Genomic DNA, 25,870 nt, shown 5'->3' with positions numbered 1-25,870 from the left:
GGTATAAAACGTTGATGTATGGTGTGTGTGCCCTTGGGCAAGGCACTTTGTCACTCATTGCTGTGAGTGACTGTTATTGATTGTAGCTGCTTTGCACCGAAAAGGCAGCACCAAGTTGTATACTCCCCATGCTGAGATTGTCTTTGGAACTTTCATTGGCCCAATGAGGGTAATAATGATGTAGCGCCTTGGGCACCAATACTGGTGGATACGTGCGCTTAAATACACATTATCACTACATGTACTTCGTTTAATGTTGAGAACCCAAAAACCAAACCACATTTTGAAGAATCGTTATGTTTAGAATTCTCAACTCATATTTACCGCTAAAGTATATACCAAACATAAGGTCTACGCCTGAAATGGTGCTGTACAATGGCAGTTCACTGTTAGTTGATAAACTTGCGCGAAAAAAATGTGGGCAGATATCAAAGGTCGGCCACAAAAGCTGGCAATAAAAAAAATATCCACCGATTAATCTTTACCTTTCTCGTTTTCGGCACATGTAAACCCTGATTAATATCGCTCCCCCTAAAAAAAAGAAGATCAAGTTGTGTCGTCGTCTTTATGCCGCATGCAAAGTCCTTGTTCAAAGTCCGGTACATCTATAAAGTCGCGCAGGTTCAAGTGTCGCCTTTATCTCGGAGTTTACCAGCAATATTTACACGGTGTTTCTGACACAAACAAAGCAAAAATCAGTTTTTGGAGTGGTGTCTTTCTCACAAAAGCTGAACATTATGTGACCCAGTTTTACCAAGTTCAGATATTAACACGGCAGCCTGGTCAAAGCGGCCACTACCTGTACAATGCGTCCAGCCATCCAAAATTACACCATATTATCAGCTGTACCAAAGTAGAATTTAGTCCGTTTGGGCCTGCATTAAGGGATTTCAATACAATTTTAGTTGCTTGTAAGACCGTCACAGTTAAATATATTTTTAAAATCTTAGTTTTAAAGATCACAACATTATTATTTTTTTCATTAAAACTTCACACATCATGCTCTTGTCAATGAAAAAAACGTTAACAATTTACGCAAATCTTGCATTAAAAAAAATCACAGTTTGCAAGCACGTAAGTTTAGTTCTAAATTTTATAAAAGAAATGGTGTCAAAACGTGGACAAGGCGACATGTAAAAACTATTTCCAAGCATGAAAATAGTGATGGTTATCGGGTATTTTAGGTTAGAAATGACTACATTCTTTCCAATAATTGTGTTACGAAAGTATTTGACGCAGGCATGTTATCTCACAGCAACGTCAAGGCTTCTCGGCTTCCTGGCATATTTTAGTTTCATTTCTTTTGTTAACTAGCGGGATGCCGCGCTTTTCCCGCTAACTGGATGGAGTCATACACTATTACATGTTTACTTTGACCCCAAGTAGGCGTAGTAAACCTTGGTGAAGCCATTTTGCCACATTTTCATCATCACCGTTATGTTTTGCGTGATAGTGATACGTTTTAGAGTGTGTTCATAGAGATAATGTTGTAATGTTTGACTATTCAAAGTCTCAAAGAAACAAATTTGCCGAAAAGCAAAACAAAACAAATAAATCATTTTTTTCACGCGCAACCGTGACTTCAGGGGACAGTGAAATCGGAGCATAGGACCTGCATACATCCGTTAACCATTGCATTTTCTGCACACTCCTTAGACCTTATACAAAAAAAACCTTGACACACAGACAACAGACAGACAGACAGACAGCACGACAGCCAGACAGACAGACGTCGAACAGACAGCGTAGGATTTTTCAATATAGGATGGTGACGAATTTTTGGTGGCATTACTCTAACGAACACCGCTTTGTATCCCACAATGACATTGGCTAAACAGCTGTGGCGTCGTGTGAACCATTTAATACTGAAATCATTGCCACGTGAAAAATGTGAATTGATTTTTTATTCATATTGTGAATAAAAAACATGTGGGTTTTTTATTGCCATGTCTATCGCCAGCACAAACAAAAATCAATTTTCATGCATTTCAAATCCAAAAGTTAAAACTAATTTGTCTATGTTTATTTGAAGGGGCACAAAACATTTGTACCTATTTGCGTAAAAGATACTACCTTGAACGGCGCCATCTAGTTTCAGATGTTGTCGAGCTGAGTCCCACCCTCCCCTCGAATTTCCAATGATTGAACAGTTTTACAATTATATTTACCGGTAAATTCCCGTCCCCACCACCAACATTATCATAACAACTACTGAAAGTTTAGTTCAGGTATCCTGTAGACCATGCGAATTCTTAAACAAATTATCCAAAATCGGACAACATTGGTAAAAAAAGAAGTGGAATTTTATTATATGTGTTGCCATTTTTAATTTATTTTGGATAAGGTGCTGGAATATTACATTGGACAAATCAAAATGGCAGAGTTTCTCCGCAATTCAAAGCTGCGCGCTTCCAATTCGATTCGGCCAAGCCATCCGATATCGCTTGTGTCGATTTATTTCAAAGTGTGATTTGTGGTGACGTCATCCGGAACTTCATTGGTTACCTTCAAAAGTTCCAGGGATTTTCAAAACGTTCTTGCTAAAGACGGTGTGGACGTCCACATTGCCCATGCCAACTGGGTATATTGAATTATCAAGGGAGGACATTTTCAACACGAAGCTAGATTTTATTTGGTAAAAAACTGCGAACTGTCTCCTTCTTTCCGGCGAGTTGCAAGGCCGTCTGCTTTGTTGACTTCTTTAGGTTTCATAGGTCTTCTATGATTGCTGTACTTTTCCGTAGATTTAATTCGATTAGAGTTAGTTTTCAGCGGTACTCCGAAAGAAAAAGTGTCCTTCGGTGTTGGCGTCTTGGGAATGTTATTATCTAGTTCGGTCGAGAGAGCAAAATATGCTTCTTTGTTTGAGTTCTGATAGAGTTTCAATTTTGTTGATTGAGTTTCAATTTGTTGTAAGCTGAGTGTCTCGTACATAGTCTAGTTTCCAGGGGAAGAGTGCGCGAAAGAGTGCATCCTTGTAGCAGTTATTATAGTCATTCTGCTAATTGAGGTCTTTCGGTCTTGAAAGCAACGTCGTTTCCAGGGTGTCGAGCAGTACGCTACCACCACTAAAACTGTTCTCTTACCCTGGTATTGGATCGTATTGCGTATCCAAAATGTTGGATACGTATGCAAATTAGGCTCCGTGAAGGCGATGTGTTCTAGGCGCACATAATAGTCTGGTGGTAATGTTCCGCAACTGTGCCAACTATGACTCATACAATAGTTGGGCACTCCCAACTATAGTTTGGCTATGTTATACATGCCCAACTGTTTGGTCAAACTATAGTTAGGACTACCCAACTGTGGATGAGCCATAGTTGGCGCAGTGGCACAGTTGGAGTGTAACAGAAATACTAACATTCACATCTTCGTCACATTCACAGCATAGTCTCTTTGGTGTACTAGATTTAATAGCGTGATTGGAAAATTCATGCCCTGTGCAAGGCTATGTCATGTTGCTGACTGTTCGTCGGTATGTAAATGAGTCGAATTTGATAAAAGTAAAATATGTTTTAGGGACATTTATGCGCGGTGACTAGTTGAGATCGCGTCTGCATACTCGAAAGGGGTTAATAATATTAAAGAGACAAATGCCAATTTGTTGAATACGGATGTTTGCATTGTTTTATGCTAATACTATGGAACGTATGCTTATACTGTATTGTCACTGTCCAATCAGAGCACGAGTAAGGAGTTCCCACTCCAGGGCCTATACTGTTAATAAAGAAGGCCCTGGCCACGAGGTTACCTTGGTGTTTAAAAATGTAATTGCTATGGCATTCAAACTCGTGCGTATTGTTTGCGTTTTCGTCGTGCAAACTCCAAGTCACCTTAATTTTCTACCCGTGGCAAAAATATGGATATATTTCTACAATTTGCCATTGCACACAGTTGCCCCTTTAGCCGTTTGGAAATAATTGTGAATGTTTTCTCGTCAAATCTTACGACATTTTTTTTTGTACAATGTTTGCAACTGCATTCCAGTTGGAACTACAACACCTCACATTCTCAAGTAGATATTTTTATCTGAACTCACTAATTGCAAATATTTTAATACTCTACTGTATGGTGGCATATTCATGGTTTTATGTTAAGGGTTTCAGAGTGATGTTATGCAAAAAATAACTGCTGTATGACGTGCGGAATGTATTCTCGTCACAAATAATGCACGAAATGTAACCGTGGTCCGTAAAACGGTAAGGGCGTGCAAATGGGTCACGCATGCGCAGTAGACATGTATTATCTCTAAATGTTTAAACCAAAAATAATATACTTCTTCACACGGGTAACTGCACTATGATTAGGCCACATAATCCTTTTAATGTGTTTTCAAGGTTCTGTAGGTAACTCGACCTTGCTTTGCTATTAAAGTCTTGTGCACTTTGTTTTTCAACTGTTTTGCAACGGCTAGTCCCCACCTTGCATTATTTACCACAGAGCCGTCATTCATTGATGCACGTAGTAGCAGCCTCGAAACCAATCAAAGTTTAATCTAGCCTCCCAAACCCCCTGTCAACTTCAAGTGATTGTCTGTCTTTCATACACCTGCAGTCATGCACTTTAGTTTAGAACAGACCATCAACAAAATTCATAAGAGGGGGGAAAAATCTGCCTTTCATTATTTTTCACTCTAGAAATTGGTCCCCCAGCTTCCCGCCTGGCGGAAGTTGCTCTCAGCTCGACTTAATGCAGTCATCAATTACGCATTTTTAGTCCCATCTCGCAGCGTGGCTCGGCCTGTCACTGCCACCTTTTTGCTTGCCATTGACAATGGGCGTTACCTTGGTAACTGCGCCAATATTGAAATTTTTCCATTTTAATTGCCTGGAAGAGATGAGCTTGGTGGGAGATGAAGAAGAAACGAGCCAGAGATGGCCATCGATGGATCATTATTGTTTGCAGAATTAATTCATTCGTCAACATGCGATGAACCATTATTGCTTGTGCGTTATTATTTACTTTGGGGAATTTTTTTTGGTAAATGCAAAGGCGCCGATCGTTTGGGTTCTAAATCAACTGTGGCTTGAGATGACCTAAAAGCTTTTGAATGGATGTTGACAAATTGGATTTATTCATATTTACCGAGGAGATGATGGGTTGGTTTTTGGGCTTTTAAGTAGTCCATGATCCGGGACTGTGCAGCCGGTGAAATGGTAATCCTTCACGGATCACCGCTATACTCAGCTTTTACCCTTCGAGCTTTTGCTTTGCCTCTTGCAAGAGGCAAAGCAGAAGACGTCGTGTGACAAGGAAAAGGTCGTAAGCAGCCCAGGCACGCAAAACAAAACACTTTTGGTGATAATCGAGTTGGAAGGTTTTGTGCTCCCACTCCTAAATATAAAAGCGTATATACAGTTGAAATTTTGACTGATAAAATTCGTTAATAAATAATATTGTGCATTTTTGTATTACAAGTATTACTTAATTGTGAAGTTATTTCAATTGTTATGCTAACGACTTTTTACCGGGAACTCGCAAAGTTTTTAGCCGGCCTCAGGTCGACCCACGATTTGCTTGCGCCAAGATGGAACCGTCGGCATCAAGCACACAAAAATATGCTCAGGTCACAAAACTGAGAAATCGTGTGATTGTCGCGGAATACGTCGCAGAAGTTGAAATATTTCTACTCTTGCGACTGTTGATTTTTTTAGCGCTAACTGATGCCGAGCGTCTTTATATCGTCGCAGTTACACTCAGGTCGCACAGAATCGGCGACTAGTTTGTACCCAACGGTCGTAGCTCAGGCCCAGCTTGATCCTGCAAAGTCAGTCACCGACTGATCTGTGTCGTCGCAAGGTCAACCTGAGGCCGGCGTTAAACGTACGCTTAAGCGGCATGTTAAATCCTTACGACCTTTTTGCCGGGAACAAAATTGGCTTTACGTGCCCAGTTGAGTGACGCCAGCCAGTCAGTCACCTAGTCACTCGGTCACTCAGCCCCTCAGTCACTCAGAGGACAGTTAGCTCTCATTATACGTGTCCAGCAAAAAGTACAGAACCCTGCAATGAAAGTCGCTTTATACCTAAGTTCTACACTTTGATCCCGACTGCCTTCATTGAATATTCAGACAACGACCAATCAGTCCTTATCTTAAGGAGTAGAACACTTGTCTCACTACTGAATGATTAAAAACCTTTTCTGTTCGCTCCTTTACCTGCAAATTGATATTAGGCTCGCGTTTGGCGCGCAAGGAGGGCCGTGCGGACCATGGCATGACAAGAGCCTTCTAGCCCTTTCGAGGGGCCGTAGCTCACACTTGTTGAAGTCGTTTTTCTCCTCTAAAAAGTAGTCAGCGACCGGACGTAATTAAAACAGTGTGGAGGCTTTCTGACACATAGCACCTCTCTGTTCTATAGCTGACGAGTAAAAATTCCTCTGAGCCTTTCAGCAGTTATCGTTTTTTGGTAATATGAGCCTTCATTTTTGGCAGTATCGAACCGTAGGACGAAAATTACTTCGCCCGGGGCCAGAAATTGTTTTTGTCGACGAGCGATGAGATTAGGATGTAAAAAAAATCCTGCAAGTTTTCCCCAGATGTTTTGGAATTCGAAACGAGGGGGCGAACATCATCTAACACTGATTGAGAATAGATATTCCGGTATCAATTTCCGACAGTTTCAACTGTAAAAAACTGTTAACTTCAAATCAAGAATGCTTTTGTGATTCTTTTCTTTATTCCTTTTCTATAACTACCGACATTTCTTTGTGTGTTCGAGTTCGCAATATGTCTTGGAAGGTACGTCTTGAGCAACGCTTCCAACTTCTTATTTGCTTATGACACTACGCAGTTGACACCCGCTTGAGGGCTACTTCCTCCCGTGAAGTTGAAACAACAGGGGCCACTCTCGGTCAAGTCTACAACAACAAATCGAATTCTTTTCCTTTCTGCATGGCGATAAAAATTGTAAAGAGCCAAATTATACTTGCATATTGTCTGAATGAGTCTTGTCTTGTTAGCGTGTTGGTCAATAATGTTTTACGATTAGGCACTAAGCATGCGGTGTCGGCTATATGGCCATGGACCTATCCACCCGATGTTCCAAAAAGTCACCTTAGCGCCACGGGGGTTTGTTGCCGGAAGTAGGCTTTCAAAATAGTCGTGTGCGTTTACGGGTAGTACCCTAATTACAACACGGGTATCCCGCAACCCGTAAATGAAACCCAACCCTAAACTTCAAATCCCGGAAGTTGTCTGAAGGGCTTTACAGTTTTACGGTGAAAACTGCAACTTTCGCAATCAACATATCGCGCGTTAGAATGCACTTAAACGTGAAATCTGTTTTGGTTTTCCACGTAGCCTGCTTTTTCATTTTGAAAATTGGCCACAAATGGCATTCAAAACATTCACTTTTTAGTGTCGGAGAAGTTACTTAATAATTTGCAAAGTTGGTTACGGGTACCCGATCCCATCATCTGGAACCTGTTCCTGTCATCAGCGGTCGGGTACTTGAGTACGTGGTTCCGATGCACAGCGCTATTTTAAAAAGGTATACAGCTCAATGCTTGGACGTTATCCGTGCGCAACGTGCTTCTTACGAGTGCCGTGGCAAACCCTGAAGAAAAAATCAATCAAGTTACTTGAGATACCCTCGAGGCGTATGGATCTTGCAAAGGGTGACAGTATAGCAAAGATTGGGCCACCCCGGGCAAACGCGGGACTCCATTAAGACAAATCATTAGTAGACCCAACTCACTTTTAGTTTTTCTATTTTTTTTACACCGGTCATTTATTGAATGGTTTACCCATAATTCATGTCGGGCTTGATGTACAGTGTTGATAGCGCGCCCGTGCGTGCGCGCAAAGGCATCCATGGCGTCACATTTTTTTTAAACGAGGAAAACAACTCCTCTGCCTGCAATTTTTACATGAACGGCACGTTCTCTCTATCGAAAAACTCCTGGGTCAGATTGACCCCGATCTGAGTCTATATCTGCACAGTCCTTTTCCGGGTCAAAAATGACCCCTTTCTGGATCAAAATGATATGTCATTTTTGACCTGGAAATGTGCCATCTTAAACAGAAAAGTGTCATTTTTGACCCGGAAAAGGACTGTGGAGAAATAGACTCGGATTCTGATAAAAACGTGAAATTACGATGTGCCGAACCGCCATTTTGCACTGCTCTCGAAACAAATAGTGTCCCCGTCATTCTAATGTGGTTCGCAACGCTATTACGTAACTACTCGAACAAGAGTTCAAAGCTAATTGCCAGTTTTCACCTCTGTTTCAACCTATACTTAAAAAAGAGCCTCCGGGCAAGCACTTTAAAACAAACTAGACGTGTAAGTTCTGAACGCAACCTATCGTCGTCTTCGATCGGTTTGCCTTTTTAGATTTCAGGCCCACATCTCGATTTATAATCGTAAGGAGCGATCTCCGGGACGATGTGACACCGTGGACAGTGACCTGCGCGAGGATCTGGCTCTTTAAGATGTTCTCCTTTCAAATTGCCTTTCCCATCACCTCCCTGGAGAGCACTTGTGGAACCAAATACACAGCGTTGTCGTACACACGGCATATCCTCTTCATACGTGTGGTTTTGCGGCAATGTTAAATTCTTCTTTTTTGTTCAAGTTAGAACCGGATTTGACTCGTTTATCACACAAAGTGTTTTAATTAACCCAGAAGTCTTGGATCAAGATCGAGTCCGATCCTCCATCATGCTGAGGGATGCTCCATATTTATAGGTCGTTAGCGGGGGAAATGGTCCAGGAACATTGTCAGATATGAAGGGATGAGGGTACGGTGATGTATCTTATGCTAATGCTTCATGTGTTCACTCAGTGTCATTGAGCCTGAAGAGTGCAAAATGACGCCCATACACCCCAATGGTAATTACGCGTACTTCCAAAAATTATATTAAAAAAATACTCATAACTCTCCAAGGTGTTTGTGACACCCATCAAATTAAAACTTATATCATAATCTTTATTGTCTGTTAAAATTTTTTCGGGGGGGGGGGGGGTTAATTGATGACTTTTGGGAGAAAATTCCATCCAAAGATGATCACTCCTAAAAGCAGTCCTGAAGCCCATCGCCATATTGAAAATGAACGCCTACGCTCCATTGCTAGAGCCATTTTAGGGCTTAATTTCATCCAAATTTCACCGAAATACGAGCTCGCAGTCCTCTGCACGGCTTCCACTTCTTCTGTTTTTACAAATCTTTATTCAAGTTCACGGCCCTCAAAATGCTCTATTTCCTGAGAATTTGAGAGCATACACATTGTGATTTGGCTCGTGTAGGCAATTCTGGGCCTATTTACAGATCTGCACCCTGGAAGTAAAAAGTCACGCGGCGAGCTTCCGGAACCTCGCGCGGCCCGCTTATGGACAATTTACACTTCGTGTAGGTTGTCATTTTTTTTTCTTGCCATAACTTTTGACAAAAGACCGTAATCACTCCAGTTTTATCTTGGTATACCTCACGAAAAAAAAATATGAGAAATCACTTGGACATACCCAATTTGGATATGGGTAAAAAAAAACACCGAATTTTACTTACGACCTTTCACATCCGTCATTTTCGTTCCTAGGTCTCCTTGTTTGTTCACGTTTGTTTTCACATTGTGTACTTGCGTGTGAACGAGAATGTATATCGACGCGAAGATTTACCTACCTACACCCGATGGGTTCTAGATTAGTCGGGCTGACTTGAATGCAGTCCTTAATAATATTTTTTTGGAAATGCTAATGAGTCCTTCAAGTTTATTTTAAAAAAATGTATCTGTAAAGAAATTTTAGTCTCCTGTTGATTTTTCGGTTTTCACCCAATGACCTAAACAAAATTATTTCATAAATAACTTTTCATCTTTGTACGAGTTCACCGAGTTCCACTTGTCAACATGTATTTAAGATTTTCCGAAGTGAGAGAAAAATTTTGGCACGATATTTGTCTTTCACGTCTGGCGATTTTGTTTTTCTTTAGTTTCCATCAATTGAGGTGTATAGTTACTTAAGAAAGGCCTTTTTCGAAGTTCCGCAGAGAATTAGAAGAGAAAATGTAATTACGTGAGAGCTACGCTCCCGCGAGGTATGTGCGCGGTGCGGTCCGGCGGTTTTATTCCATGTAACCGCTTATTCAATTGCGAGCAATCGTGGATGGAAATTACCCTTGAGATTAGCTGGAGAAAATTAGAGGATATTAAACTTTCTGTGGACAATACGGTGTTATATGACAAGAACAATACGCTGCTATATGAAAAGACCTGTGAAAGGATTATGCTTTAATTAGGGATGTTGTTTTGAAGGGAAGAGTAATCTATGTAAGGCCGTGTCCGAAACGGGCTTCCAGAGCTACGGCTACGTCTATTGTCAGCGCGTCTCCGCGTATTTCTAATGGAGCGAAGACCTAGACCTAGCTCTAGACAACAGATTCGGATGCAGCCTAAGGGTGAGCTGCCGCTGGTGGCGCACTTAATCGTGTTTTTACCCGCAGTGCATTGTGGGAGAAGATCGCATTATTATATGTTGGGCGCGATTGGTGGATCAGCGCTATCACTCAATCGCGCAGGAATGGTCGATTCCGTAGAAAAGCTCAGACTTTACTTCCCTTTTTCAAAACAATCCTCAAGAGCCGTGTATTAGAAAGAACATTTGATCGACTGATGGCAGCGCGATCGACCGATAGAGCGGCGCGATCGACCGATCGCGCAGATCCAGCGATAGTGCCCAACAACATCTAATTATTGCTTGGTCCGCATGCATCACTGAAAGTGAAGTTTATCATTCTACTCAATGATGTGCTCATTTTTTGAGTCCGATTCTAATTACGTCTGGGCCAACATAATGGACGTCAAGATAAACATTCTATTGTGGCCGTGCACGACAGTGGCAACCAGTCGACCAGAACTAAAAACCGAGTCAATATCCAAACGGCCAGGAAGCTGTTGCAACGACGTCCATTATTCCCCCACTTGTCATAAAAAAATTACATAATTAACCCGTACGGTCAACCGTGAAAGAACACGCGGCAAGCCTTTTGTCGCGCCTTCCCGCCAAAAGTCAGTCGCCATGGCGACCATCTGCGTGCGCGGGAACCCGCGTTTCCTGTTCTCGAAAAAAGAAACAGTTCACAATTGGCACGGTTGCAAAATAACGCTCCGTTGGACAGTGTCTGATACTCTGCGTTTATCTGAACCACGGCCTGATGTGAAACTCCACCTATATATTTGTACACGCGCCGCGAGTTTGATGCTGCCGCCCGAAAAGACATATATTGACAAAACGCTTTATAATTTCCTTATGCTAGTCACACGCGCTTTATGGCACCCACGTTGACATTTACCCGCGAGCGATACGGGCAAAGTCCTGTCTTGATCTTATCGCCAAGAAGACATTTTTTTACAAGTTGGATTCCATGGAACATGCCAGCAGGCCCCAATTCCTTGGCGTTGCTAAGCACGCGACTTTCTGCTAACAGAGCCTCCGTCTATTTCACGGAGAGTGTTTGAAGCAGTAAGCGCAGCAAAAGCACGCTTTGGCCCAGAAGATTTTTTTAGTAGAAGTTTTGCATGTAGCGCGTTCAAGATCTAGGATATGAAAGCCAAATTAATAAGCTGTCTTTTCGTTAAAGAATCACTGAAATCACTCACGTACTTTTACAATTATGGAATTTTTAACACAAACACAGTTTATTAATTTTGTCCACGGATCACAATAAAGGTAAGTGACATTTCAGCGAAACGAAAACTATTCACATGTCAAAAAACACATCAGAACACTCTCGTAACCATGATAACTAGCACATTCCATAACATTTTATTTAAAAACCTGCTGCTTCCAATGTTAAAATAACATAATAATGTCATAATGATAATAATGTCAAGCGTTTATAGTCTTGTCCTGCCTGCTACTTGGCTACCCCGGAGATTTGTGGGATTATTCTGATATCATTTTCAGGAAACGACTTTCTTTCTTTTTTCATTTTTACTGAAATCAAGTGGACAACTTTTTTTAAATAGAGGACACCATTTGGGTTGCCTTTTTTTCTCACCCTGTAGAAATATCCATGCGCGCAATTCTGTTAGCACATCCACGCCATGAAACGGTGCTTAAAGGTTGGCACAATTTTCTACTATGCTAAGCACAACTTTCCTGCTAACTGTTAAGCAGCGCTATGAAATTGGGCCCTGCAGCTGCAGGTGGTAAAACGGGGAGAAGTTACCCGCTTGCTTTGAGGGCAACTCGGCCAAGCATACTTTAGTGGCCGATTCATTTTTTTGAACTCTTGACATTCTAAGACATTAATCTTTTTATTTGAAGCCATCCATATCAACACGAAAGGTCATGTTTTCTTTTCCTTAGGGGGCCGGGGGCTTTTTGGAAAAAAAATTCACTTTCATCCTTAAAGCTGTATCGACTGCAGGGATCATATCGATGAATAATTTAATACAGAACATCAGTCATGCAGGAGGATGGCCCCTAGAATATAAATGCCCTTTTCAGATCACAAAGACAAGATGGTTCGAAGATCGAAATCGTTGAACTTAGCGTAAAGGGCATTAAGCTTCAAACGACAATCCCCGCCGAGAGACGCCCCATTTCAATAAGCCTACCAATCGAAGTTACATTATATGACCACCTTCCCCCAACAAGTGTATAACAATCCAGGAGAAAAAAAAACAAGCCAGAATGACGGATACAAAGGCTGTTTTGGCAGAAACAGCCAAAAATCAATCTGCCGGTGAGTGTCTTTTCACCCTTAAAAAATTGTCAGGTCAATATATTTCGTTTGCCGAACAGCATCAAGTCAGGCCATCAATCCCATCACACGTGTGTTGGGCACAACCATCGTACCATAAGTGGCAATCTGCCACGGCCATTTACCTAGCTAATAAAGAACTATTTATGTACCTGTCATTGTTTTTCAGACAACAAATTACCAATCTTTATTTCTTCAGTTGTCTTTTGTTATGCAGCCTCATGTTTTTGCCAACAGCGCAATTTTGCATGTCACACAATTGCGCCAGGAGTGTCAAATCCGACTGACGAGGCGCACTCTAAAATGTCCACTGTTATTACTATGACGTATATCAACTTGCATGACCGAAAGTTACCCGAAATTAAAGCGCCGTTGCAGAGGAATTCGCGTTTAAGTTGCAGGGCTGAAGAAAAGTTCGTAATGAATTTTGCATCCACGTTATTGTCGCGCACAGACGGAGAATGTAGTCCCTGTTTTGTACCATGATAATAATGCATTACATCCAACAAACGGGGTGGCCCCCAAAAAGTTTACTTTTTTTTTTCAGATGCAGATTTCTTAAAAATATTCCTTAAATGTTGAGATTGCTTTAAGATATTCCTCAACAACAAGGTCTTGGTGGCAAATGGTGAAAATGGCATTGAAACTTTAGCCTAAATTTAGAAATGACAGACATTTACATAAAAATGGTCAAAACCACAGAATTACATAATTTTGTTCACATTATCACTGTTTTGGGCCAAACAAAGATAACGGCTGGAAAAGGAATTTCTGTACTTATCAGTCATAATTTGAGCAAGATGTGCCTAGTAGTTTGTGAGTTAGACAAAAAAGCATTAGAGGAGACTTTCTGTTTTGGTTGAGTGTATATATAGCGTGCTATTTTATGGAAACTTAGGGTGATAATTTTGGTCAATTTTCAGCGTTTGATTTTCGCATGGGCCCCGACGGCGGTCCGGGCATGTACGAACAATCATTTCATGCAAGATTTTCATGAAAGGCGACCAGAGCTTATAATGCACTCGCACTTGTTTTCATGTAAAAATGACTATTTTCCTGGTAATGCCTCGAAGACGTGTCATTCTCAACCGGGAAGGAGTCACGTCAACTTGGACCTGGATTCCAAGTAGGATCTGACCTGGAACTTTCAAGAGCGCAAGTTCGGCTCAAACCTTTCGGGATGACCTCGATTCGGTACCAAAAAAAAGCAACTCGCTTCCTCTCTGTACCTGTATCATCGTGTTGGTCACACGTCCGACCAGATGGCACTAAAATAGTCTGGGGGAAACTTCCTCCACATACGCCCATCGCTCCTGCGCCGTCTGCGTGCTTTCCTCCGTTCGAGTATCGCGTGTCACTCAGGGACAATTTCCTCCGCGATGAAATCGGATTCCTTGCAAACCAATTGAGGCAAGGGGTTGCGCTACCGGCTGCATGCCGATGAGGCGTTAAGGAAAGTAGGGGCCGAAGTTAGAAAGCCGAGAAGGGGAAAACGCGGGCATGGTGTTTTTTCCAAAACGCGGTTGAGACTTGCTGGGGCTTCTGTGTACCGAATGCCGGTTTAAGTTCCTGTGTACATTACGAAGCCTCAGTTGGCTGTATTTGACGTGGTGTCGATCGTTTGTACGCTGGGTTTCACTCGATATTTCGAAATGGTATTTAGTTTGGAAATGATCCAAGGAGTGTTTTATCAAGGAGAATTAAACTGATGCATGATTCGGTCTCAACTTCCTTACTGTTTACACAGTATGTCTCAAAAAAGTGTCCGTCTCACTGTTTTTAGAATAACTACAACACCATGAGATCAATTTTAAACTGTTTGGTTGTGCAGATACTCCTAAGCCTTGGCCTCAACCCCTATGAGTTTCATTTAATTTCAGTCACGCATCACTGCACATTGGTCAATTGATCACAACATTTTGGGCACTGTGATCAATTTCAGTGCTGTGTTATTTAAGCTGTGTAAAATCCTGCATGTTGTGAAAAAAAGGCTGATGTGGTTTGGGATTGGAATCATTTGCCCTTGAGCATTAAACTGAGGTCTTGCCATGATGACTGATAGCCAGGCAAATGATTCCAATCCTAACTGCAGCCCTTTTCACAACGTAAAGGATGTCTTACAACTTACTTAACACAGTACAGAAATTAAATAAGGCAAGGAACTTGGTCACAGTGTCCACAAATGTTGTTGTGATCAATTAATAATTGTCTGATTGAATGATATTCAAGATTTGACTTCAAGATTTGATGAAGTCCATTGCAAAGATGCGGTCGAATATAACCTGTCGTTAAGTTTGCAAGAGAAATGCTCATATTACTTTGTTTATATTTTGTTAGATCACCAAGTTCGCACACATGTTCGGGAGATCAAATGTATTCTTTTTTAATGTAAACGGTGATCTTCTGCGTGACCTGTATTGCTATTTTTCCTAATATCGTCCCCATGTGTGCTGTTGGCATGACAGATGGTTGCAGGCCAGTAAATAGGCCAAAATTGCCTACGCCGGCCAAATCAATTTGCATGCCCTCAAATCCTCTGCTACTGTAGAGCATTTTGTGGGCCATGAACTTAAGGGGTTGTGAAAAAAAAGAGTTTGGAAGCCGTGCACAGGACTGTGAGCTTGCATTTCTGTCAAATTTGGATGAAATTGAGCCCTCAAAGTGCTGTTTTGCACTGGAGCGGAGGCATCACCTTTTTATCAAAATGGCGATGGGCTTCAGGACTATTTTTTGGGACGATCATCTATGGACGGAAATTTCTCCCAAAAGTCATCAAATCACCAAAGAAAATTAAACAGAAAATGAAAGACGATAAAATCAGCTTTAATTTGGTGTGTTTTTCGAACACCTTGAAGAGTTGTGAGTATTTTGCCCTGAATTTCGGAAGTGGGGGCATTTATTATTGGGGTCAATGACAGTTTATTTACTAGTCTGCAACCTTATGCCAGGTAATTGCCTCATGCAGAAGGCACAGCCGTACGTGGCGCCCTCAAGTGGGCGTTGTGGGACAGTTGCCGCCATGTTGACACATATCTGTTCTGAACTCTACGAGTATAAATCAGGTTCAATACTGAATGTCAAACAAATAGATGAGGCATGAATCGAACATAGTTTGCCTTATAAGCCTAAAAAATAAAGCAAATATATGAAGTAAATTAGGAAAAAAAAAAGTAAGTCGACATTTCGTTATGAAGAGGCGTTGGATTGGAGGATGGGTTTTACTTCAATATTATTGTTCTCTTTAAAACTGGTGTCGTTTTGTTAGTAACACTATTAAGACGAAACGAAAGGGGTTTAATATCAAAACACTTTATTATGATTTTTTGGGGGCACAGGCCTATAACTCAGACGAGTTTGGGTGGATAATGTTCCCTTGATCGGCATCATGACGAATGATCGGTGCTATATTTTCTACGCTACTGGACTTCGATCGGCGACAATGCAGGCAGACATTCATTAAAGCGGATCAAGTGTGTAGTCAGTCGTACCAGCCGAATCAAACTAGAGATGCGTATAAATTATGCACGGAGCCTTTGGGTAACAAGTCTGGGTCATCCAGAGTTACTCTCCATCTAATTAAAAACGTAGTAGTTTCGTTTTCATTCTCGTGATTGTAGTAACATACCTGTACGTCATAAAAGAAGCTGTTTAACATTTCTGAACTAGAAATGACATGTCTTTTCCACCGCGGTTTATATATTTAAGCAAATTGGTAGAGGAAATGGGATAATTGGAAAAAAGTCTACCTTTTAGATTCAACTAAAGTTGGATTTCGATGCCCGTTGCGGAGCGTCGATGGGCAATGCCCAAGTCCTTGTGACGTGCCGGGCTTAATTAGTTGGAACAAACACACCGCGTCCGGGGTCTAAGATGCCGCCGCGGGTTCGATGGGACACTCGAGTAGCAGTTTGGAATATTAAAGCCTTTAGACTTTAAAGGGGCATCCCTAAATACTGGGCAACTTTTTATTTAGTAGTATCTCAACTTTATTGAGGGAATAAGTGTGCTCTTGGCCGGTTTTAAACACTCTGTTGAAGACCGGTTGGAGTCTGGATGCTGATAGTTACCCGAGCCGAATGCCCAGTCTGGTCAGATTGACCTGGAATGTGCCTGGTGCTTTGTAGGTCAAAATGACAACTCTGTGGATCAATATATGTGTCATTTCATTCGGACATCTTGGCAAAAGTGTCATTTTGATCCAGAAAGCGTCATTTTTTGTTATTCTAAAAAGTATCTGAGTGTAATGTACAAACAATTGGCATTGGTTAAGTTCAAACGGATGTGCGATCTGGTAAAACATAAATAAATACGTACCAGGTCCACTCACAGCCGATATCGCTTGAAATTACAGGGTCTCGTGTGGCCACTGACCGCTTTAAACAACTGGCCATCAAACAGATTAAGCATTTCCATCCAAACGATCGCTTCGACGCCGCTTGTTCACCTGATCGCGTCGAAGGCCTTTAAAGGCGAGCGCGTTAATGAAGGAGTTATACCAAACATTCCCGTAGGGTATTCCTGTACAGGTCCTCGTCGCGTCGTCGCGAGTATTTCAATTATTCGGCAGCGTGCTGGATACAGTGTTGCCGTTGCACACTCGTGTACAGCCCGAGGCAAAGGCGTCCTATAGCACTCCCCAAAACGCTCCGGGAATGGTAAACCAGCCTGAGCTAGAATATATTTCATCGTGTGTGTGTTTCATTTTGTTTGGGGGGTTTTATAGGTTTTTGCGTGTATGTTTTTTTTTATTTGCTGCATCGTTTTTGGTTCATACAAGCGTGGCGTCATGACTGTTCGAGTGCACCAAGCGCGGAGATTAACGATCAACGAACGCTTGTTTGTCAATATTTGCAGTATAAGAGACCATTTTTGGAACGTTATATTTACCCTAAATATACCGTAATAATGTTCCCCCCCCCCCCCCCCAATGTCGCAATGCTGCCGAGAGGGGGGTTGCACGAGCAACTATCGGACCCAATTTCCCCGTTTGGTGTTAACTTTTGTTGCTGCCGCTAGCTGGGTGGAGTCATATATACTAATGTTTACTTTGACCTCAATTTGCATGTTGACCCCAAGTGGGCGTGGTAAGCCTTGGTGTAGCAATTTTGCCACTTTTTCATCATCAACGTTACGTTTTGCGTAATTAGCGATACGTTTTGGAGTGTTTTCATAGAGATAATGTTGTAATATTTAAATATTGAAAGTCTGAAAGAAACAAATTTGCCAAGAAAGCAAAACGAAACAAATACATCATTTTTTTTCACATGCCAACCGTAACTTTTCAAGGATCTGCATGAGCCTCTCAATTAACCATTGCATTTTGTGCTTGCGCACACTTTTAGGCCTTTTACAAAAAACGTGACACACAGACATCAGACAGACAGACAGACAGGCAGCGTATAGATCTTGCTGGGATTTTCACTATTATTGTGCTCAATGGGACCTTTTTCAATTAGTACTTTTAAGTAAAACTTTATCCGTAAAACGCCATATCTTCTGAAAGTGTACGCTCACGCGAATGCTCCTGGTTATTTTCTTCTTGCTGTTTTTTTCTTCGTGCACCAAGTTTGAGTCTTTTACCGAGGGTACAAATCAATCAATATGACCATAAAGTCTCATTGTTAATTGTCTGGACTACACCGTCCACATCGTGACTATGATTTCCTTTGGGGGAAACCTCGGAGAAAACCTCAGGGGAAACGTCTTTTCCGGAGGGGCGAAATTATGCCGCGTGGAGTTTTTGTCTCCGACCATAGCCAGGGAGGAAAGCTAATCGAAACATCGGGTGATTGAATCGCAATTTCTTCTCGTGTTGCCATACTTCTATCATTCACGGGTATCACATGAAGAGGCTCCATTCACAAATATCAAAGGTGCCTGTGTAATTAAAACAAATCCAATACTCTCTCCGATTATTGACTTTGAAATGACCACTGGAATTCAAGATTGGAGATATCTCATCGTCGGTTGTGAAAAACGGTGAGTGACCTTCGGGCGTTTGCGGCGGGTGGGGGAGGTCTAGAGTCGTCTAAACTCGGAAAATCTCTGCATTTGTGCGGGGTCCACCGTTTTCTTTGACGGCGCTCGGTTTTAAACCCGCCAATTGATTCTGGTCCTTTATTAAATTTGGCATTGACGCGCAGCCGACAACCAAAATCGATTCCCCATGGGTGTTCGGAATCGGCAGCGTGAAAAATATCCCACCACGCTTGCGCACAACCTTGGCTCATGCGCTAAAATCCACGCGGAATTCGCGCGACGGCTGAAGTCGCGACTAGCGGGTAGGCGTTTTTTCTCTCTCTCTCTCTATTTTTTTTTAAACACGTGCTTTTCGTGTGCGTCAGAACTGACGATAACCCCGCTCCTACGAATTGTGTCAAGACTGTCCGGAGACAAACTTCCGTAGACGAAACAACATGTCAGTTCGCATATAAGAAACGGAGCATCGCCCTCGGAGGTTCCGGAGCTGTGTTTAATTTTAAAACTCGTCGATTTTCGCCTGGCTGAACTCCTCAGGATCACTTCGCCGGGATTTATTTTGGGAGGGATTGCTTTAAACTGAGTTGCCTGGCCAGCCTGTTCCAACACTCTCTCAAGCCTCCGGGTTTAATTCTTTCCACTGTCTGGTTCTTCATTTTGTCTGAATCTAGACGGAGCCGGGGTACACCGTGTGATCCAGCTTCCGTGCCGGCGCCCCCTGAGGACAGCTACCGGTACAGCCGGACCTAAAACCCTCAACTCGACTCGCTCTCTTGCCTTCACTCCTCCCGCGCCGTGCCGCCGAAAATATTCCACCTTTGCTCCCAAGGAAGCGCTTCCTTCCCCCCGGTAAGTGTTTTCTTGTTTTACTGTCTTTGGCGTTCTCTTTAAATCATCTTCGTGGATTGGACCGATGAGGGTACTTGATATTTCCCAAGGCGTTTGGGTCGTTTCTCGGCCGACCGTACCTCAACCACCGGCCCCGTCAGTAAGCACTGACTACTTTTTTTCACGCTTGTTTATTCATTGAGCACGGAGGAAAGAAACCCTCTAGTGCAGTTTTGTTTTCAAACTTTGAGCAATGGGCCGTTTTTAACTAAATTAGCGGTCAGCTAAATCAATTTTACCAGTGGGATTTTTATTAGGTTTTCGCTCATGTCATGCGCACGTTCCCCGATGATTTTTAGTCTTGATGTTGTCTCCAAACTATAGCCCACAATTAAAATACCGAGTTGAAATAAAAGCGTCGTAACACGACATTTGATTTTTAATTTATATGTTTGGACAAAACGGACAAGCCGGTATGTGTGGTGAGTAATGATATGGAGAAACACTCTTCTATAGGGCTACAGGAAAAAAAATATTGTCAGATGTAACTGGTAAACGTCGAACTAGCAAAACGTAGCTCAGGTCAGCTAAAGATAGATGCCAATGAAAACAAATCCAAACAAGCGATTTTTTGTCAGGATTTTTAACTGGAAACCCTATAAGCATCCCTATATTAATCCCTATATGAACCCTATATGAATCTTTGGGTTTTGTGTTTTTTATACATCTTTTAACGCTCAATTCACTATAATTTGGAGCGGAGTTGTCCAATGGTCACGGTGTTCCACTCACGTGCGGTGGTACTTGGGTTCGAACCCTTACGGGGAACATGGTGCTTGTGTTCCTGGGCAAGACACTTTTACTACATTGCCTCTCTCCACCCAGGAGTATAAATGGGTACCTGTGAAGGTAGAGACCAGGATGTGCTGATCTTGAGCTGCTGTAAAAACTGGTCTCATGACATGATGAACAGGGGTAATTATTGTGAATTGCTTTGAGACCTTTGGTATAAAGCGCTATAAAAGCACCAAATTATTATTATTATAAGCAAAAGTTATGTTAAGATTTCGAAACGTGCTCCTCGAACATTTTGCACCCTGTAAATTATTTTTCCACGACAAAAAAACCTGAACAAAGTCGCCAATTGGTATTCGTGGAATAGAGATACGCCTCAGTAAAAATCTGTTTTCAACTATCGATAAACTTCTTCTTCTTTTTTTCAGAAAAAAAAAATTAATTTTTTTTTTTTTTAAATATGGAAAATACCCGGCAAGTTCACTTAATCTTCGAGTTGTTCAGAAAATTTGAGACGCGGGGTTGTTCTCTGTTGGTCGGTGTGTATTGTGCGTATGTGCCTTTGATGCACTTTTTAAATATGCTAAATTGACCATGAAGGTAAGAGTCTTTTATTTAGGTTCAAAAGGCGAAGACGTAATTGCAAAACGATGAACGCTCCGCGAATTGTTGTTCGAATCGTATCCAGGTCCATATCCGTGTTCAGTGAAAAATGTTTTTGTATCAACTGATTTTTTTATGACGTTCTTGGAATCTACCAAATTCAATTTGGTGCATTGCTGATTTCTCCCGGGGCCATCTTTACAAAAGACGACGAGACGATATATTGCTTTCTCGGGAGGCTTGCCTTTGTCAGTCATGTTATTGCTTGTCGTGAAATGAGGTTATCCATCTTTAGAAAAAAAATAACAAAACTATAAAATCCGGTGCTACAGGGTGAGTAAAAAAAAAACGGAACCCAAACCCCCAAAACATATATTTCATATTTAAAAAATGTGTAGCACTAAACATAATAATGAGACTGGAAAGCCAATTTCATAAGCTACTTTTATATGAAAAAAATACAGAAATTGCTCAATACATTCAAAGAATTTCACCATTTGAACGCAATGACCCTAAAACCTGTTTCGGGTTTGGGTTCCGCTTTTTTTTTTTGACTCGCCCTGTATTTCTTACTTATTGAATTCTCAGACAGTGTAATGATTCGGAGTTGTTGACTCAAGTGGAGATAGACACGCTTGTTTCGAGAGCAATCGAACTTGGACTTGTCGATATATAGTTTAGTGCTCCGACTAAGTCTCGTAAAAGGATCGACGCGAGCAACCACTAAACGGAGCAAAAACACGTTCCTGCAGTTCGTGCACGTCGACCTAGATTTGGGAGTATTGCAGACGATCTTACTTTGCCTTAATTTGCCAACTTCGTGTGTTGTACTGAACTTTTTGGTAAGGTAGAACTTTTTAGCGAGGTATAATGAGGTGTAATACTTCAAGTAATGTGTCACTTTGTCACCCCACCCCACCCCTTGAACCGCAAAAACAATAGAAAAAAATCATGACGAAAACTAGAAAGCACTCAGAGAGCGCAAACCTCCGCCGAGGCTAAATTCCCCGCCATATTGTCAGTACACCCAAAAGAAATACTCGCATAATTGGTCAAGAATTCTTTAACAAAAATCCTGGATCCAGACCCAGATCCGGATCACTTCCAAAATCTAATCGATTTGTCCTTACCAAGGACCACCCCTACAAAAAAATGTTCATGCAAATCCGTCCGTAACTGTTTGAGTTATCTCGTTATCAGATAAAACCAACCAACCAACCAACCAAACAACAAAATCCGATGAAAACATAACCTCCTTGGCGGGGATGAAAACAGCACATACCTACAACCCCCCCCCCACACACACACACACACACACACACACACACACACACACACACACACACACCCTCTTGGTCCACCTGGATCCGCCCCTGCTGCTCGTACGATATTTCCGAGACTCCATAATTTTTTCTCAAAAAATTGGAGAAATACCCTCAAAATACTGTCTTCGTGAATCAGTCACTGACACCAGAATTCCTCAACCCTGCCACCACAAAAAGGACAATCGCACAAGATGCCTCAAAAACCGAAGTTTTGAATCCAACATTTCGGTCAGTGACCACACTTTGAAAGTGTTGAATCCAGCAGTTTAAATATTTAATCCAACACTGAAACTGTTAATTCAACATGTTAATGTTGATTCAACACTTTCAAAGTTAACACTTTGAAAGATGATGAGTTAACACTTTAAGTGTTGAATTAACAGTATCAGTGTTGGATTTAACTTATATAGTGCTGGATTCAACGCTTTCAAAGTGTTGACATTGACCGAACCCATGCAAGTGTTGGACTGATTCAACATTTTCAAATTAACACTTTGAAAGATGTTGAATTAACACTTAAAGTGTTGAATTAACAGTATCAGTTTTGGATTTAACTTATATAGTGCTGGATTCAACACTTTCAAAGTGTTGACACTGACCGAACCCGTGGAAGTGTTGGACTGATTCAACACTTTCAAATTAACACTTTGAAAGATGTTGAATTAACACTTAAAGTGTTGAATTAACAGTATCAGTTTTGGATTTAACTTCTTTGGTGCTGGATTTAACACTTTCAAAGCGTTGACACTGACCGAACCCATGCAAGTGTTGGACTGATTCACACTTTAAAATTAACACTTTGAAAGATGTTGAATTAACACTTAAAGTGTTGAATTAACAGTATCAGTTTTGGATTTAACTTCTTTGGTGCTGGATTCAACACTTTCAAAGTGTTGACACTGACCGAACCCATGTGAGTGTTAGATTCAACAATTTCAGTTTTTAGAGTACCGTACCTCCAGCGGCAGCTATGCACGACGAACCTTGTTTTCTTCTACAGCACGGGGATGGTTTTCGCGAAGGATTTATTGGAATTTGTTTAAAGCGAAACTGGGCCGGGAAATTGACAGATTTCGGCCGATTTTTATCAACAATTACCATCCTGCCCATACTCAGTTTTGCGTATAGACGAAATGCTGTATGATACGCGATCGGCGTTTTCTTTAATATGCAATTGCATATCAGTCACTCGTAGACAAGCAGGCCTCAGGGGACAGTTTGTTTGCAGACGGGTTTTTTGTTTTATTTCCCTAACCACTCTGAAGAGGCCTCACTCGAGCCGATTTTGCTCGTCGATTTCCCGTCCGATTTCCGCACCCGAGGTGAACCATTCCGCGACGCCATCACATAAAGTGCTATACAGCTAGGCTGCCGCGCACCGCCTGATTACGAAGGCCTTGTCTATGAAAGTGCATCCGCAGCACTAAAACTACCGAATGTCTCTAATGAACTGAAATCGAACATGGCCTGGATACGAAGAAAGGGAGATATGTGCCGTGGGTCACGTGACTGCCAGTGACCAATCGCAGCCCGGAGAAACGAAGACAGACATCCTGCCGACGATTGTGATTTCCCCGTGGCACGCTTTTTGTTTTCAATAAGCGTGGCATTTTCAACATTGTCAACAACCATTAGAGAATCGCTGTGCTTATATTTCATATGAATCTCCTTTTTGGTGCGCTGCACTTTTTGCAAGTGTGTAGTTCACGTTTATAGATTTGCCCTCCGCCGTTTTGCCCGAGTTGAATTGGCTTTCGAGTCACATAATCTTCTCCAAGTCTTTTAAAAGTCGAGGCCTCGTACTTTGCCGCAACAAACAACCCTGCAGATTGTATGTGCCCTTAGATACGGATTGGATACACACTCTTCGCGCGAAATAAGTGGCCCCTGGTGTTTGGCGCGCGCGGGAAATTTCCGCGCAGAAAAAAAAGAAGACAAGTTCAGTGTGTACGTGTGTGAGAGAGAGCTCTTTTGGTGCAAGTAGCGCGAGAAGATGTCAACACAATCATGGAAAAGTGTGTCCTGTTTGATTGAACCATTTTTTTTTTTATTAAAGGGACACTGTGTCCTGGAACAGCCCAATTGGGCTGTAAAACATGCTTTGAACGAAATGATGTTAATCGGAAAGAACATTTAAAAGTAGGATATAAACATACAGACAACTATCCTTTAAAAACTGGGCGTTTTGTGTTATTCCTGTATTATGTGTGCGAGAACGACTTTCGGGGTCCACTTTTGCGTCAATTCTACCAATGTCGTAACCTTAGTGCAGAATTTTATTATGCCCATGCAAAAGACCAAAAAAAAAGCCATTTTATTTTAAGATTAGCATAATTCTGTTGCATAAACTCCAACGACGTTAGAGGCTTCGTTAACTCTACCAAAGTCCCAACTGGGTTGTATGCTTGAGTAGCCATCCATGCAGCACCAGATGTGCGCTTCCTGATAGGCCTACAAGTCTTGTCGAGGTAGCAACAAGTTCAACTGCAGGTTGTGTGATTTTCTTTGTAGAAAACACAGGGTAATGGGTGCAGGGTAAGGGGAGGGGTAATGTGCAGTTCAATTATGATTAAGTCATTGTAAACACAAGAAAATATGCCAGCCCGACCTCTCTGCGTTTGTAACTCAACAAACGCGATCTCTAGTTGAAATTGGACAAGTAAACAATCCAAAACATGAAATTTTCTGGGATTTCAGGACCTAGTGCCCCATTAACTTCCCGATTTGAATTTGGTTTTTCGTCCATCACTCTCGGCCGCTCTAAGTGGCAAATTTGTCGCATGTTTGTCAGGGCCGAGTGTATAGATTTTCTGTCGAAGGGGATCGTGTGGTTGACATTATGAGTGTTGTAGCCTATGTCACGGGTCGTTCATCGGGGGGGGGGGGACACCTTATCAATGATTCGGTGTCAGTCACTGTAACATATCGGAGTCACTGCAGAGATTTCAATCTTGAAGATGGATAAATGTGATAAATGTTTTACACATAATACTTCATATTTTTTCCTCAGATCTTTCCTTCGATCTCATTGCTCTTGCAAATTAACTGTGTCTTCTTATTCAGATTGATATAAATAAGTTCTTATTACAATTGTTATACATCTTTATACATATATATATTTCTCTTTCTCAAATCTGTTATACCATGTTCAGCTTGTCTAAATACCACCTGTCGACCCAAAGCATTGCTGGTTATCCGTGTTTTTTTCTCCGGCTGTTGACCCTGCAAATCCAAGCATTGCACACGATGTTTACCATCGACTGGTGTGAATTTTAATCATCTTGTCATGATTTGGGAATGACAGTAATTTTTGATATGACAGCAGCGTGGCATTGACACAACAGCCGCATATCAAGGGATCGTGGTTCGTGTAGGAAAATTAATTACAGCGAGATAGTGGTATAAGATTAGACAAATAGAATGACGTGTTGTTTGTTTATATTCGACACGAGTCTGTGGTCGTGTTTGGTCACTTTTCTCGGTGATTTATTGGTCAACTTTTCAGGGCTTCTTTTCTGTCGGTCCACAAAACATTCTATCGGACAGGATTGATTTATTTGTGTACAAGTTTTAGTTGCGTGGCGAAAACAGCCGAGATAATTTTTTTTTAATCTAAGTTTGCAACATGTATCTTC

At 41.7% G+C, this 25,870-nt stretch overlaps 1 protein-coding gene across 2 annotated transcripts in view; it reads left to right on the top strand.

Annotated features, from left to right (window-relative positions):
* LOC119722456 (allatostatin-A receptor-like) overlaps positions 1-25,870 on the top strand; it is a 40,897-nt gene that overhangs the window by 5,688 nt on the left and 9,339 nt on the right. For both annotated transcript variants that reach the window (XM_038192584.1, XM_038192583.1), the window contains exon 2: positions 19,356-19,533. The gene's annotated coding sequence lies outside the window, so the exon portion shown is untranslated. The remainder of the gene's footprint in view (positions 1-19,355; positions 19,534-25,870) is intronic.

Source organism: Patiria miniata, unplaced genomic scaffold (genome assembly GCF_015706575.1).
Source record: "Patiria miniata isolate m_02_andy unplaced genomic scaffold, ASM1570657v1 HiC_scaffold_15, whole genome shotgun sequence".
Taxonomy (NCBI): domain Eukaryota; kingdom Metazoa; phylum Echinodermata; class Asteroidea; order Valvatida; family Asterinidae; genus Patiria; species Patiria miniata.
This window is presented reverse-complemented; position numbering and strand designations above follow the sequence as displayed.